The sequence below is a fragment of the Heptranchias perlo genome, chromosome 17 (genome assembly GCF_035084215.1).
Source record: "Heptranchias perlo isolate sHepPer1 chromosome 17, sHepPer1.hap1, whole genome shotgun sequence".
Lineage (NCBI taxonomy): Eukaryota > Metazoa > Chordata > Chondrichthyes > Hexanchiformes > Hexanchidae > Heptranchias > Heptranchias perlo.
Window position 1 is genome coordinate 2,544,578 of NC_090341.1, and position 13,988 is coordinate 2,558,565.

Consider the following 13,988-nt stretch of genomic DNA (forward strand, 5'->3'; position numbering starts at 1 on the left):
CTCCATATACCTGCCTTTGGCCCATATCCCTTAATACCTTTGGTTGCCAAAAAGCTATCCATCTCACATTTAAATTTAGCAATTGAGCTAGTATCAATTGCCGTTTGCGGAAGAGAGTTCCAAACTTCTACCACCCTTTGTGTGTAGAAATGTTTTCTAATCTCGCTCCTGAAAGGTCTAGCTCTAATTTTTAGACTGTGCCCCCTACTCCTAGAATCCCCAACCAGCGGAAATAGTTTCTCTCTATCCACCCTATCTGTTCCCCTTTTATCTTATAAACTTCGATCAGATCACCCCTTAACCTTCTAAACTCTGGAGAATACAACCCCAATTTGTGTAATCTCTCCTCGTAATTTAACCCTTGAAGTCCGGGTATCATTCTAGTAAACCTACGCTGCACTCCCTCCAAGGCTAGTATGTCCTTCCGAAGGTGCGGTGCCCAGAACTGCTCACAGTACTCCAGGTGCGGTCTAACCAGGGTTTTGTATAGCTGCAGCATAACTTCTGCCCCCTTGTACTCCAGTCCTCTAGATATAAAGGCCAGCATTCCATTAGCCTTATTGATTATTTTCTGCACCTGTTCATGACACTTCAATGATCTATGTACCTGAACCCCTAAGTCCCTTTGGACATCCACTGTTTTTAACTTTTTACCATTTAGAAAGTACCCTGTTCTATCCTTTTTTGATCCAAAGTGGATGACCTCACGTTTGTCTACAGTGAATTCCATTTGCCACAGTTTTACCCATTCACCTAATCTATCAATATCGCTTTGTAATTTTATGTTTTCATCTGCACTGCTTACAATGCCACCAATCTTTGTGTCATCGGCAAACTTAGATATGAGACTTTCTATGCCTTCATCTAAGTGGTTAATAAATATTGTGAATAATTGAGGCCCCAAGACAGATCCCTGCGGGACTCCACTCCTTCTGCAGCCTAGGCCCTTAGCTCTGGAATTCCCTCCCTCTCTCCACCTCTCTACCTCTCTCTCCTCCTTTACGACCCTCCTTAAAACCTACCTCTTTGGTCACCTGTCCTGATATCTCCTTATGTGGCTCGGTGTCAAATTTTATTTGGTAATCGCTCCTATGAAGCGGCTTGGGAGGTTTTACTATGTTAAAGTCGCTATATAAATGCAAGTTGTTGTTGTAGACTCGGGGTATAACTCCTGCCATCGTAGAGAGCTATGATCACCAGAGCTTCTGGCACCTGATGGTTTAGTTAATAGGAATGATTCAATGACAAAGGACATGGTTTAAAATGATAAAGGGTTTTAATAGGATAGATAAAGAGAAACTATTTCTTCTGGTGGGAAAGTCCAGAACTTGGCTTTTTTTCCCTTGAGTACAGAAGGTTGAGGGGTGATCTGATTGAGGTGTTTAAAATGTTCAAGGAATTCGATAGGGTCTATAGAGAGAAACTATTTCCTCTGGTGGGGGGAGTCCAGAACAAGGGGGCAGAACCTTAAAATCAGAGCCGGGCCGTTCAGGGGTGATGTCAGGAAGCACTTCTTCACACAAAGGGGAGTGGGAATCTGGAACTCTCTCCCCCAAAAGGCTGTGGATGCTGGGGGTCAATTGGAGCTTTCAAGACTGAGATCAATGGATTTTTGTTGGGTGAGGGTATCGAGGGATACGGAGCAATGGCAGGAAAATGGAGTTGAGGTGCAGATCAGCCATGATCTAATTGAATGGCGGAGCAAGCTCGACGGGCTGAATGGCCTCCTCCTGTTCCTAATGTTGCCTAAAAAATTGGATATTTGAGTCAGTGAGGCCACAGCGAACTTTCCCGAGAGTGGAAGGAGAGGGTTTGTTTTGCAGTATTCGGTACATGGCCCAGATTATTTATACCCCTGCTGCAAGGTCCTATGTTCTTCATTGGCTGTAAAATGCTTTGGGACGTCCTGAGGTCGTGAAAGGCGCTGTAGAAATGCAAGTCTTTACTTTCTCTTTCTCACACACAGGGCTGTATTATTGAGTTCTGACCTCGGATGGTGTTTTTGTGGAAACTCTTCAGTGATTTGATGGGACTCTGGCATGGCTCACCGCCGCCACCTCGTGCTGCTGTCACCATATTACAACATACTGAAACCACAGACTTCAAGACCATGACATCCCCGACAAATATCTCTTCATTCGTCTCAGGGTTTAATGAAGAAAATCAGACTCTGTCACCTAAGAACACAGGAACAGGAGGAGGCCATTCAGCCCCTTCGAGCCTGTTCTGTCATTCAATTAGATCATAGCTGATCTGTATCTTAACTCCATTTACCCGCCTTGGTTCTGTAACCCTTAATCCCCCTTACCCAACAAAAATCTATCGATCTCAGCTTTTTGGGGGAGAGAGTTCCAGATTTCCACTCCCCTTTGTGTGAAGAAGTGCTTCCTGACATCACCCCTGAACGGCCGAGCTCTAATTTTAAGGTTCTGCCCCCTTGTTCTGGACTCCCCCCACCAGAGGAAATAGTTTCTCTCTATCTACCCTATCAAATCCTTTAATCATCTTAAACACCTCGATTAGATCACCCCTTAATCTTCTATACTCGAGGGAATACAAGCCCAGTCTGTGCAACCTGTCCTCATAATTTAACCCTTTTAGCCCCCGTATCATTCTGCTGACATAAAAACAGAAAATGCTGGAAACACCCAGCAGGTCAGGCAGCCTCTGTGGAGAGAGAAACAGAGTTAACGTTTCAGGTCGAAGACCTTTCGTCAGAACTGGAAGATGTTAAAGAGTTAAAGCTTTTAAGCAAGTAAGGGACTAGAGGGGGTCGATACTGAGGGGATGTTTCCCCTTGTGGGAGAGACTAGAACTAGGGGCCATAGTTTAAAAATAAGGGGTCTCTCATTTAAGACGGAGATGAGGAGAATTTTTTTCTCAGAGGGTCGTGAGTCTGTGGAACTCCCTTCCCCAGAGAGCGGTGGAGGCAGGGTCATTGAATATTTTTAAGGCCGAGTTAGATAGATTCCTGATTAACAAGGGAGTCAAAGGTTATAGTAGGTAGATGGGAAAGTAGGGTTGAGGTCACAATCAGATCAGCCATGGTCTTATCAAATGGCAGAGCAGGCTCGAGGGGCCGAATGGCCTACTCCTGCTCTTAATTTGTATGTTCGTATGTTTGTATGTTCGTATGTAAGTACAGAGCCAGGGAAAGGGGGGGGAAGGCGGAGGGGAGGAAAGAACAAAAGGGAGGGTCTGTGATAGGGTGGAGGGCAGGAGTGATTGAATGACAAAAGGGATGATGGTGCGAGGCGAGGAGGGTGGGAATGGGACAGGGTAAGAAACAAAAGATTGGTCAGGACTAGCTGTAAATGGCAGCAGCAGAACCATTCCCAGCACTGGCTGACCGGAGAAACGGGAGCAGTGGTTCTGATCTGAAGTTATTGGAATCAGTGTTGAGTCCGGAAGGTTGTAAAATGTCTAATCGAAAGGTGAGGTGCTGATCCTCGAGCTTCCGCTGAGCTTCATTGGAACAGTGTAAGAGGCCGAGGACAGAGAGGTCAGAGTGGGAGTGTAACGGGGAATTAAAATGGCCAACGACCGGCAGGTCAGGGTCACACTTGCGGACTGAGCGGAGGTTCAGCAAAGCGATCACGCAGTCTGTGTTTGGTCTCTCCAGTGTAGCGGAGAGCGCACTGTGAGCAGTGAATACAGTACACTAAATTAAAAGCTTGAAAGCAACGGAAACTCGAGGAACAGCACCTCATCTTTCGATTAGACATTTTACAACCTTCCGGACTCAACACTGATTCCAATAACTTCAGATCAGAACCACTGCTCCCGTTTCTCCGGTCAGCCAGTGCTGGGAATGGTTCTGCTGCTGCCATTTACAGCTACTCCTGACCAATCTTTTGTTTCTTACCCTGTCCCATTCCCACCCTCCTTGCCTCGCACCATCATCCCTTCTGTCATTTAATCACTCCTGCCCTCCACCCTATCACAGACCTTCCCTTTTGTTCTTGCCCCCCACCCCTCCCCTCCTTCCCCAACCCCCTTTTCCCTGACTCTGTATTTGCTTAAAAACTTTAACTCTTTAACATCTTCCAGTTTTGACGAGAGGTCTTTAACCTGAATCGTTAACTCTGTTTCTTTCTCCACAGACGCTGCCTCACTCGCTGAGCTGCTCCAGCATTTTCTGTTTTTATTTCAGATTTCCAGCATCCGCAGTATTTTGCTTTTAGCCCCGGTATCATTCTGGTGAATCTGCGCTGCACCCCCTCCAAGGCCAATCTATCCTTCCTGAGGTGCGGTGCCCAGAACTGAACGCAGTCTCTCCAGATGGGGTCTAACCAGAGCTTTATATAACTGTAGCATAACTTTTCCCCCTTGTATTCCAGCTCTTTTGAGATAAAGGCCAACATTCCATTAGACTTTTTGATTATTTTTTCTATCTGTCCACGAGCTTTTATTGATTTTGGTCCTTGGACCCCAAATTCTCTCTGCTCCCCCACAGTTCCCGGCTTCTCACCATTTAGAAAATACTCTGATTTATCTTTCTTAGGTCCAAACTGGATGACCTCACACTTCCCCACATTGAACTCTATCTGCCCCAGTTTCGCCCACTCATTTAACCTCACAATGTCCCTTTGCAACTTTCTGCTCCCATCTACTGTGCCACCTAACTTGGTGTCATCAGCAAACTTGGATATACAGCTCTCTGTTCCTTCATCTAAATTGTAATCAATTTTACAACACCAAGTTATAGTCCAACGATTTTATTTGAAATCTACAAGCTTTCGGAGGCTTCCTCCTTCCTCAGGCCTTCATCTAAGCCATTTATAAATATAGTGAAAAGCTGAGGCCCCAGTACAGATCCCTGGGGGACACCACTAGTCACATCCTGACAATTGGAGTACATGCCCATTCTCCCTGCTCTCTGTCTCCTCCCTCCTGACCAATTCCCTATCCATGTCAAAAGACTGCCTCCAATTCCATGCACCCTCATTTTTGTTAACAGTCTCTTATGTGGAACCTTTTCAAATGCTTTCTGGAAATCCACATAAACCCATAGACACGCCCTTGTCGACCACGTTAGTTACTTCCTCAAAAACTTCAACTAGGCTGGCGAGACATGACGTGCCCTTTACAAATCCATGCTGGCTCTCTCTGATCAGTCCCTACTTGTCCAAGTGCTCAGTCACTCTGTCACCTCAATTTTCTAATCGGTGGAAACGGGACATTGCAAAAACGAGCCTCCGCCCGCCCTCTGTGAGCGGGACCTGTGTGTAATTCAAAGACCAGCTGCATTATTGCCAGGAGATGCGTTCCTTGCATTGCGAACACCAGTGATTGGGAGCTCACCCACTGGGCGGGGGGGCGGAGGGAGGAGATGTGATGTTGCTGCAAGGTTTAAAGGGTTAATTTTCAGCAAATGAGCTGAAACGGTCAACCAGTGGAATCCTTTTCAACGCATGTAGGTCTTACTATGCTGCAAGGGAGCACATTGAACTGTGTGAGAACAATCTGTAACCCCGTTCATCCCTGTTCAATCCCCACCCTGGGCTCTGCCTGTACTCACCAGTGGGGGAATTAGGGAGTCTCTCAGACCTCAGCCAATATTAGTTTTCAACCCAACATTTTGACGTGCAATTGGTTCCCTACAATCACGCACATTAGATCTGTTTCTCATAGGCTGGTGCCGAGCTGGAGGTTACTATGGTGCAAGAGGAGTGTGAAGCAGTGACCTTGTGTGACGAGCACGATACGTTGTACATTAACTGCAGTAACTTGACCTGCTGGAGTCCGTCCAACGTCAAACACTTTCACAGGCATGAGTTGGCAATTTACTTTCGCCACTTCTCTCCCCTCTTCTTCAGAAGACGCTGACTCGTACTGGGGCCCAGTTCCTTCCCCCCGCGGCCCCTGGGAGCTGGTCGACTGTGGGGTCAGCCCGTCCTTCCCCAAACGCCCAGCGCACGTGCCCTTCCCAGCAATCGGGGGAAGGAACGCTGGCCTACATCCCAGTAGCACTGAGGCCAATTGTAGCAATCCCACTGTACGAGCCCAGTGAGGGTCCGATTCAGTGCTGTAATCGCCAGCTAAGTTTCAGTGAAAGATATTCCTCCGTTTGATTAAAATGAACGGTTGAAATATCGGGAGAATGTGAGTCAAGAACAGAAATCTCGGCACCAGAATCTTCAACCTGTGCTCCAGGTGAGTGAGGCTCCACTCCGAGAGGGAATCTCACAATTTCAGGGCTAAATTGCCCTGATGGCTGAGTGACTAAAGACACCGCCCGGTGTGACACTGAGTCACACTGACCCTCAGTGTGTAAATGCACCGCCCGGTGTGACACTGAGTCACACTGACCCTCAGTGTGTAAATGCACCGCCCGGTGTGACACTGAGTCACACTGACCCTCAGTGTGTAAATGCACCGCCCGGTGTGACACTGAGTCACACTGACCCTCAGTGTGTAAATGCACTGCCCGGTGTGACACTGAGTCATTACGTTGAGTAACATTGAATCTACAGCACAGAAACAGGCCACTCGGCCCCACAGGTCTATACTGGCGTTTATGCTCCACATGAGCCTCCTCCCTTCCCTCTTTATCTCATCCTATCAGCATATCCTTCTATTCCTTTCTCCCTCATGTGTTTATCTAGTTTCCCCTGAAATGTATCTACACTATTCACCTCAACTACTCCTTGTGGGAGCGAGTTCCACATTCTCACCACTCTCTGGGTAAAGAAGTTTCTCCTGAATTCCCTATTGGATTTATGAGTGACTATCTTATATTTATGACCTCTAGTTTTGGACTCCCCCACAAGTGGAAACATTTTCTTTATGTCTACCCTATCAAACCCTTTCATTATCTTAAAAGCCTCTATCAAGTCTCCCCTCAGCTTTCTTTTTTTCTGGAGAAAAGAGCCCGAGCCTGTTCAGCCTTTCTTAATTAGTATATCTCTTTCCTGACAAGTATATCACTTATAACTATTGGACTTGCATATTGTTAGTTGAACACTGGGAGGCCCTTTGATGGGAGTAAGCTCATTGCAGCAACTATACCCTGGGGTCTCCTCTTACACTGGAAAGTTCCAGAGTCTCAAATAAAAGCAGCTGTTGTACTGTCACACCAGCTTGAGTGTTCAGTCAGATATAACAGGTACGATGTGGTGACTGGCCCCAGGAGGGTGAGTCTTCGCACTGGGCGAGAACATCAGGAACGTATGAAACATGATGGAGTGGAAAAGCCCAGCTGGTCCATCGAGTCAGACCCATATGATCGTGACGCTTCAAACATCACGATTCACAACAACCCCACCCAACCCACCCCACCCCGACCCCCCCACCTACCAACCCCCCACTCAAACTTCCACCTCCGTAACATCGCCCCTCTCCGCCCCTGCCTCAGCTCATCTGCTGCTGAAACCCTCATCCGTGCTTTTATTACCTCCAGACTTGACGATTCCAATGCTCTCCTGGCCGGCCTCCCATCTTCCACCCTCCATAAACTTGACCTCTACCTGTCACAGATGCATCTGTCCATGACAATATTGGTGGGAGTGACCACCGCACAGTCCTCGTGGAGACAAAGTCCCATCTTCGCACTGAGGACACCATCCAATGTGTTGTGTGGCACTACCACCGTGCTAAATGAGATAGATTCAGAACAGATCTAGCAGCTGGTTGGGGATTCTAGGAGTAGGGGGCACAGTCTAAAAATTAGAGCCAGACCTTTCAGGAGTGAGATTAGAAAACATTTCTACACACAAAGGGTGGTAGAAGTTTGGAACTCTCTTCCGCAAATGGCAATTGATACCAGCTCAATTGCTAAATTTAAATCTGAGATGGATAGCTTTTTGGCAACCAAAGGTATTAAGGGATATGGGCCAAAGGCAGGTATATGGAGCTAGATCACAGATCAGCCATGATCTTATCAAATGGCGGAGCAGGCACGAGGGGCTGAATGGCCTACTCCTGTTCCTATGTTCCTATGTTCAGTTCCATTCGTAACCCCTCAAATAATGAAGCAGTCCGTGCCCGCATGCAGCAAGACTTGGACAACATCCAGGCTTGGGCTGATAAGTGGCAAGTAACATTCACGCCAGACAAGTGCCAGGCAATGACCATCTCCAATAAGAGAGAATATAACCACCTCCCTTTGACATTCAACGGCATTACCATCGCCGAATCCCCCACCATCAACATCCTGGGGGTCACCATTGACCAGAAACTTAACTGGACCAGCCACATAAATACTGTGGCTACAAGAGCAGGTCAGAGGCTGGGTATTCTGCGGTGAGTGACTCACCTCCTGACTCCCCAAAGCCTTTCCACCATCTACAAGGCACAAGTCAGGAGTGTGATGGAATACTCTCCATTTGCCTGGATGAGTCCAGCTCCAACAACACTCAAGAAGCTCGACACCATCCAGACAAAGCAGCCCGCTTGATTGGCACCCCATCCACCACCCTAAACATTCACTCCCTTCGCCACCGGCGCACAGTGGCTGCAGTGTGTACCATCCACAGGATGCACTGCAGCAACTCGCCAAGGCTTCTTTGACAGCACCTCCCAAACCCGCGACCTCTACCACCTAGAAGAACAAGGGCAGCAGGTACATGGGAACAACACCACCTGCACGTTCCCCTCCAAGTCACACACCATCCCGACTTGGAAATATATCGCTGGTTCCTTCATCGTCGCTGGGTCAAAATCCTGGAACTCCCTACCTAACAGCACTGTGGGAGAACCTTCACCACACGGACTGCAGCGGTTCAAGAAGGCGGCTCACCACCACCTTCTCAAGGGCAATTAGGGATGGGCAATAAATGCTGGCCTCGCCAGCGACCCCCACATCCCATGAATGAATTAAAAAAAACTTCAGCTCAACCAAATCTCTGCTGCCCATTTCCTACCTCACACCAAGTCCCGTTCACCCATCACCCCTGAGCTCACTGATCTACATTGGCTCCCAGTCTAACAACCCCTTAAATTTAAAATTCTCATCATCATGTTCAAATCTCTCCATGGCCTCGCCCCTCCCTATCTCTGTAACCTCCAGCCCTACAACCCTCCAAGAACTCTGCGATCCTCCAATTCTGGCCTCTTGCACATCCCCGATTTCCATCGCTCCACCATTGGCGGCCATGCCTTCAGCTGCCTAGGCCCTAAGCTCTGGAATTCCCTCCCTGAACCTCTCCGCCTCTCTACCCCTCTCTCCTCTTATAAGACCCTACTTAAAACCTACCTCTTCGACCGAGCTTTTGGTCACCTGTCTTAATAACTCCTTATGTAGCTCAGAGTTTGAATACACTCCTGTGAAGCACCTTGGGCTGTTTTACTACGTTAAAGGTGCTATATAAATGCAAGTTGTTGTAAAATATGAAGTGGGTTTATGAGGGAGTGAAGTCTATGATGGCCTCGTTCCCAGGCTGTGCTCGAGCTGTCCCTTACACTCAGTTCACCAGCAAAATCACAAGAGGCCACAAGAAGGTCTCACAGCCTCTTGGCTGCAGTTGGTGTCTGGGCCAGAAAGTCTGGAAGAACAAAAGAAGCAAATTCCCTGCAAAATAAAAAAGGAAGATACAGACCATGGAATGGATAAAGGAAATGAAACGTTGTGAACTGGGAATTAGACAGCAAGTCTGGTCCTGAGCTGGAGAGGTCTCAGCTCCCATCCCTGGTCTGTGCTGTGTTAGCTGAGCTCCATTGGAATTGCAGTAGGGGGAGTTACATTTGCCCTACTTATCAGGGTGGGGGAGGGGAAATCAGCCAGGGTTCCTGCTCCTGATCATCGTCCAGTGACCCCTGGGTTAGAGAGAGGGGAAATCAGCCAGGGTTCCTGCTCCTGATCACTGTCCAGTGACCCCTGGGTTAGAGAGAGGGGAAATCAGCCAGGGTTCCTGCTCCTGATCACTGTCCGGTGATCTGATCGAGGTGTTTAAAATGTTAAAAGGATTTGATAGGGTAGATAGAGAGAAACTATTTCCTCTGGTGGGAGAGTCCAGAACAAGGGGGCAGAACCTTAAAATTAGAGCCGGGTCGTTCAGGGGTGATGTCAGGAAGCACTTCCTCACACAAAGGGGAGTGGGAATCTGGAACTCTCTCCCCCGAAAAGGCTGTGGATGCTGGGGGTCGATGGATTTTTGTTGGGTGAGGGTATCGCGGGATATGGAGCAAAGGCGGGTAAATGGAACTGAGGCACAGATCAGCGGTGAGCTAATTGAATGGCGGAGCAAGCTTTGGGAGAGTGGGGAGTGGGGGGCGAGAGAAAGGAAGAACCATAAACTGTAGATATAAAAATAAACTTTGCGTTTCACATCAAATTAAAATGATCTTCATAGGACAGTAGCAGTTTTAATATTGAATTCCAGGGGGAGATTGATTTTTTAAAAAAGCAAGTCAAGTTACTGGGATGCCCAGCTAGTTGGCAGACTGGCACTCGGTCGATTTCTTAAACACACTCGCTCTCCCTCTTGCCCTGTGGAATGGCTCTGGTTCGATGCCAAGCCTGTCACCTGATCCTGCCTCCTCCGGGACCCAGGGCTGCCTCGGGCTCTCCCCCCTCCTCACTCCAGTGCTGGGTCATTCTGTGGGGGACACACAGAGCGGACACTAGGGTTTGCAAACACCCAGGGAGGACGCTGCTGCTGGTAAGTGCTTCTAAAAAAAACCTCAGCTCTCAGTTTCAAGCGAGTTTAGCCTCAGCTGCATCAAAGTCGGTAACACCTCTCTGTCTCTTTCTGTTTAAGGCTCCACCTTGAACCGCTCAGAGTAGAAACAGCGAGCTGCAATATAACGATTGAAATTTAGGGCATTGGATATATTTTATGCAATTAATGGACCGGTGGCAAAGTTTAAAACTTTGACATGTTTGGACCAGGGATTTGTAAAGTTGTCCCGGGACTGTTAATGTTAGAACTTAAACTGCGGTCAAAAAGAAGAGAAAAATCTCTTTGAAACGAACGAACTACAAACTCCAAGTCAGTGCAAACATAACAATACTGGCGTGTGATTTAAGCCCGGAGCGGCCTCTCTCGGTTCTTGTTACTGCATATTTAAAGTTAATGCGATTGGTTTACCAGGTCCAGAAACTCAAACCCGCTGCACCTCCTGTAATATCAAACTGCAAAAGTGTTTTACAAACTTTGTGTTGATATTGTGAAAGAGCGAAATTCACTTCAGGAACGGATTTGTTCATTCCATATTTATTTATCAAATAATAAATGCCTGATCGTGGCCTCGTAGTCATGTTAAAACTCCATAGATTGAAAAGATGAAATTATTACTTTCCTTGGACTAAGTTTGCCGGAAAGTATTTTTTTTGCAACTTTGATGCTGTCACTGAAACTTTGCTAAGGTGCCGTTTGTTGATATCAAAAGTGTTTTCAAAGTTTAATTTCAAGTCTTCGTCTGAAGTCAACATTGCCTTTCGAGTCCAATAAAAACAACCTATTGCTATTTATAACTTTAAATTACCGGTGACTTTTGAACTTCAATAAACTTTAAGGGGAAACCGATCGGTGCGGGGGAAGGGAGCATTGGTGAATATCACATTCTAAAAACATGCAATAGTATTAAATATTAGTATTAATGTCGCTATTGTCCTGGATTTAAGAATGAGCCCAGGTTATTTGCAGGTCTCTTGGATGTTAGTTTCTGCGGAGTGACTGACTGGGACAGAATTGCCTGAGTTACCCGCACTGAGGTGAATCCAAGGTTAATAAGAGAGAGAGAAAGTTTGGCCAACTTTCACCTTTGACCTCGTTGCAAAATACTGCAATGTAATGGGGCTTGTGTAATATGTGTGTCTGATTGGCTAGTGTACATGACATACCCTCACACCCAGGAGACGCCCCCTTTCCGCAGAAGTTGGGAAACACCAGCGTAACTTTATGGCAATGGTCTCACCCTCTCCACCACCGACAGGGCACAAATCAGGAGTGTGATGGAATACTCTCCACTTGCCTGGATGAGTGCAGCTCCAACAACACTCAAGAAGCTCGACACCATCCAGGACAAAGCAGCCCGCTTGATTGGCACCCTATCCACCACCCTAAACATTCACTCCCTTCACCACCGGCGCACCATGGCTGCAGTGTGTACCATCCACAGGATGCACTGCAGCAACTCGCCAAGGCTTCTTCGACAGCACCTCCCAAACCCACGACCTCTACCACCTAGAAGTACAAGGGCAGCAGGCACATGGGAACAACACCACCTGCACGTTCCCCTCCAAGTCACACACCATCCCGACTAGGAAATATATCGCCGTTCCTTCATCGTCGCTGGGTCAAAATCCTGGAACTCCCTTCCTAACAGCACTGTGGGAGAACCTTCACCACACGGACTGCAGCGGTTCAAGAAGGCGGCTCACCACCACCTTCTCAAGGGGCAATTAGAGATGGGCAATAAATGCCGGCCTCGCCAGCGACACCCAAATCCCGAGAATGAATTTAAAAAAAAAATTGTCCAGCGTCTACGTAGATTGTAAAACTTTGACTATTTTAGAACATAAGGAAAGTTTAATTGAAGTGTGGAAAAATATGTTTTTTCTTTGTAAGGACTTTTGTTCCAATGTTGTTCACAAGAATGAAAGATTCCAGTCATAAAGAAAGGCTCAAAAAATTTGGTTTTTTTTCACTAGAGCAGAGAAGAATAAGAGAGATTTAGTAAAGGTGATTGAATAGATGAAAGCCTTTGATTCAGTAAGAGGTGAGCACAGGAGAGCGAGCGTCTGGCTCAGTGATAACCATTCCCGCCTCTGAGTCAGAAGGTGCAGGTTTTGAACCCTCACTCCAGACAGTCCCGGGGAGCGGAGACCGGAGCTCCAGACAGTCCCGGGGAGCGGAGACCGGAGCTCCAGACTGTCCCGGGGAGCGGAGACCGGAGCTCCAGACAGTCCCGGGGAGCGGAGACCGGAGCTCCAGACAGTCCCGGGGAGCGGAGGCCGGAGCTCCAGACAGTCCCGGGGAGCGGAGGCCGGAGCTCCAGACAGTCCCGGGGAGCGGAGGCCGGAGCTCCAGACAGTCCCGGGGAGCGGAGACCGGAGCTCCAGACAGTCCCGGGGAGCGGAGACCGGAGCTCCAGACAGTCCCGGGGAGCGGAGACCGGAGCTCCAGACAGTCCCGGAGAGCGGAGACCGGAGCTCCAGACAGTCCCGGGGAGCGGAGACCGGAGCTCCAGACTGTCTCGGGGAGCGGAGACCGGAGCTCCAGACTGTCTCGAGGAGCGGAGACCGGAGCTCCAGACAGTCCCGGGGAGTGGAGACCGGAGCTCCAGACAGTCCCGGGGAGCGGAGACCGGAGCTTCAGACAGTCCCGGGGAGCGGAGACCGGAACTCCAGACAGTCCCGGGGAGTGGGGACCCGAACTCCAGACAGTCCCGGGGAGCGGAGACCGGAGCTCCAGACAGTCCCGGGGAGTGGAGACCGGAGCTCCAGACAGTCCCGGGGAGTGGAGACCGGAGCTCCAGACAGTCCCGGCCAGCGGAGACCGGAGCTCCAGACAGTCCCGGCCAGCGGAGACCGGAGCTCCAGACAGTCCCGGCCAGCAGAGGCCGGAGCTCCAGACAGTCCCGGGGAGCGGAGACCGGAGCTTCAGACAGTCCTGGGAAGCGGAGACCGGAGCTCCAGACAGTCCCAGTGAGCGGAGACCGGAACTCCAGACTGTCCCGGGGAGCGGAGACCGGAGCTCCAGACTGTCCCGGGGAATGGAGACCGGAGCTCCAGACAGTCCTGTGGTGCAGAGACCGGAGCTCCAGACAGTCCCGGGGAGTGGAGACCGGAGCTCCAGACAGTCCCGGGGAGTGGAGACCGGAGCTCCAGACAGTCCCGGGGAATGGAGACCGGAGCTCCAGACTGTCCCGGGGAGCGGAGACCGGAGCTCCAGACAGTCCCGGGGAGCGGAGACCGGAGCTCCAGACAGTCCCGGGGAGCGGAGACCGGAGCTCCAGACTGTCCCGGGGAGCGGAGACCGGAGCTCCAGACAGTCCCGGGGAGCGGAGACCGGAGCTCCAGACAGTCCCGGGGAGCGGAGACC

General features: G+C 49.3%; 1 protein-coding gene across 1 annotated transcript in view; it reads left to right on the top strand.

Moving 5' to 3' along the window:
• The first annotated feature begins 10,487 nt into the window (after positions 1 to 10,487).
• Positions 10,488 to 13,988, top strand: part of aldh1l1 (aldehyde dehydrogenase 1 family, member L1) — a 61,709-nt gene continuing 58,208 nt past the window's right edge. The window contains exon 1 of the mRNA XM_067998347.1: positions 10,488 to 10,601. The gene's annotated coding sequence lies outside the window, so the exon portion shown is untranslated. The remainder of the gene's footprint in view (positions 10,602 to 13,988) is intronic.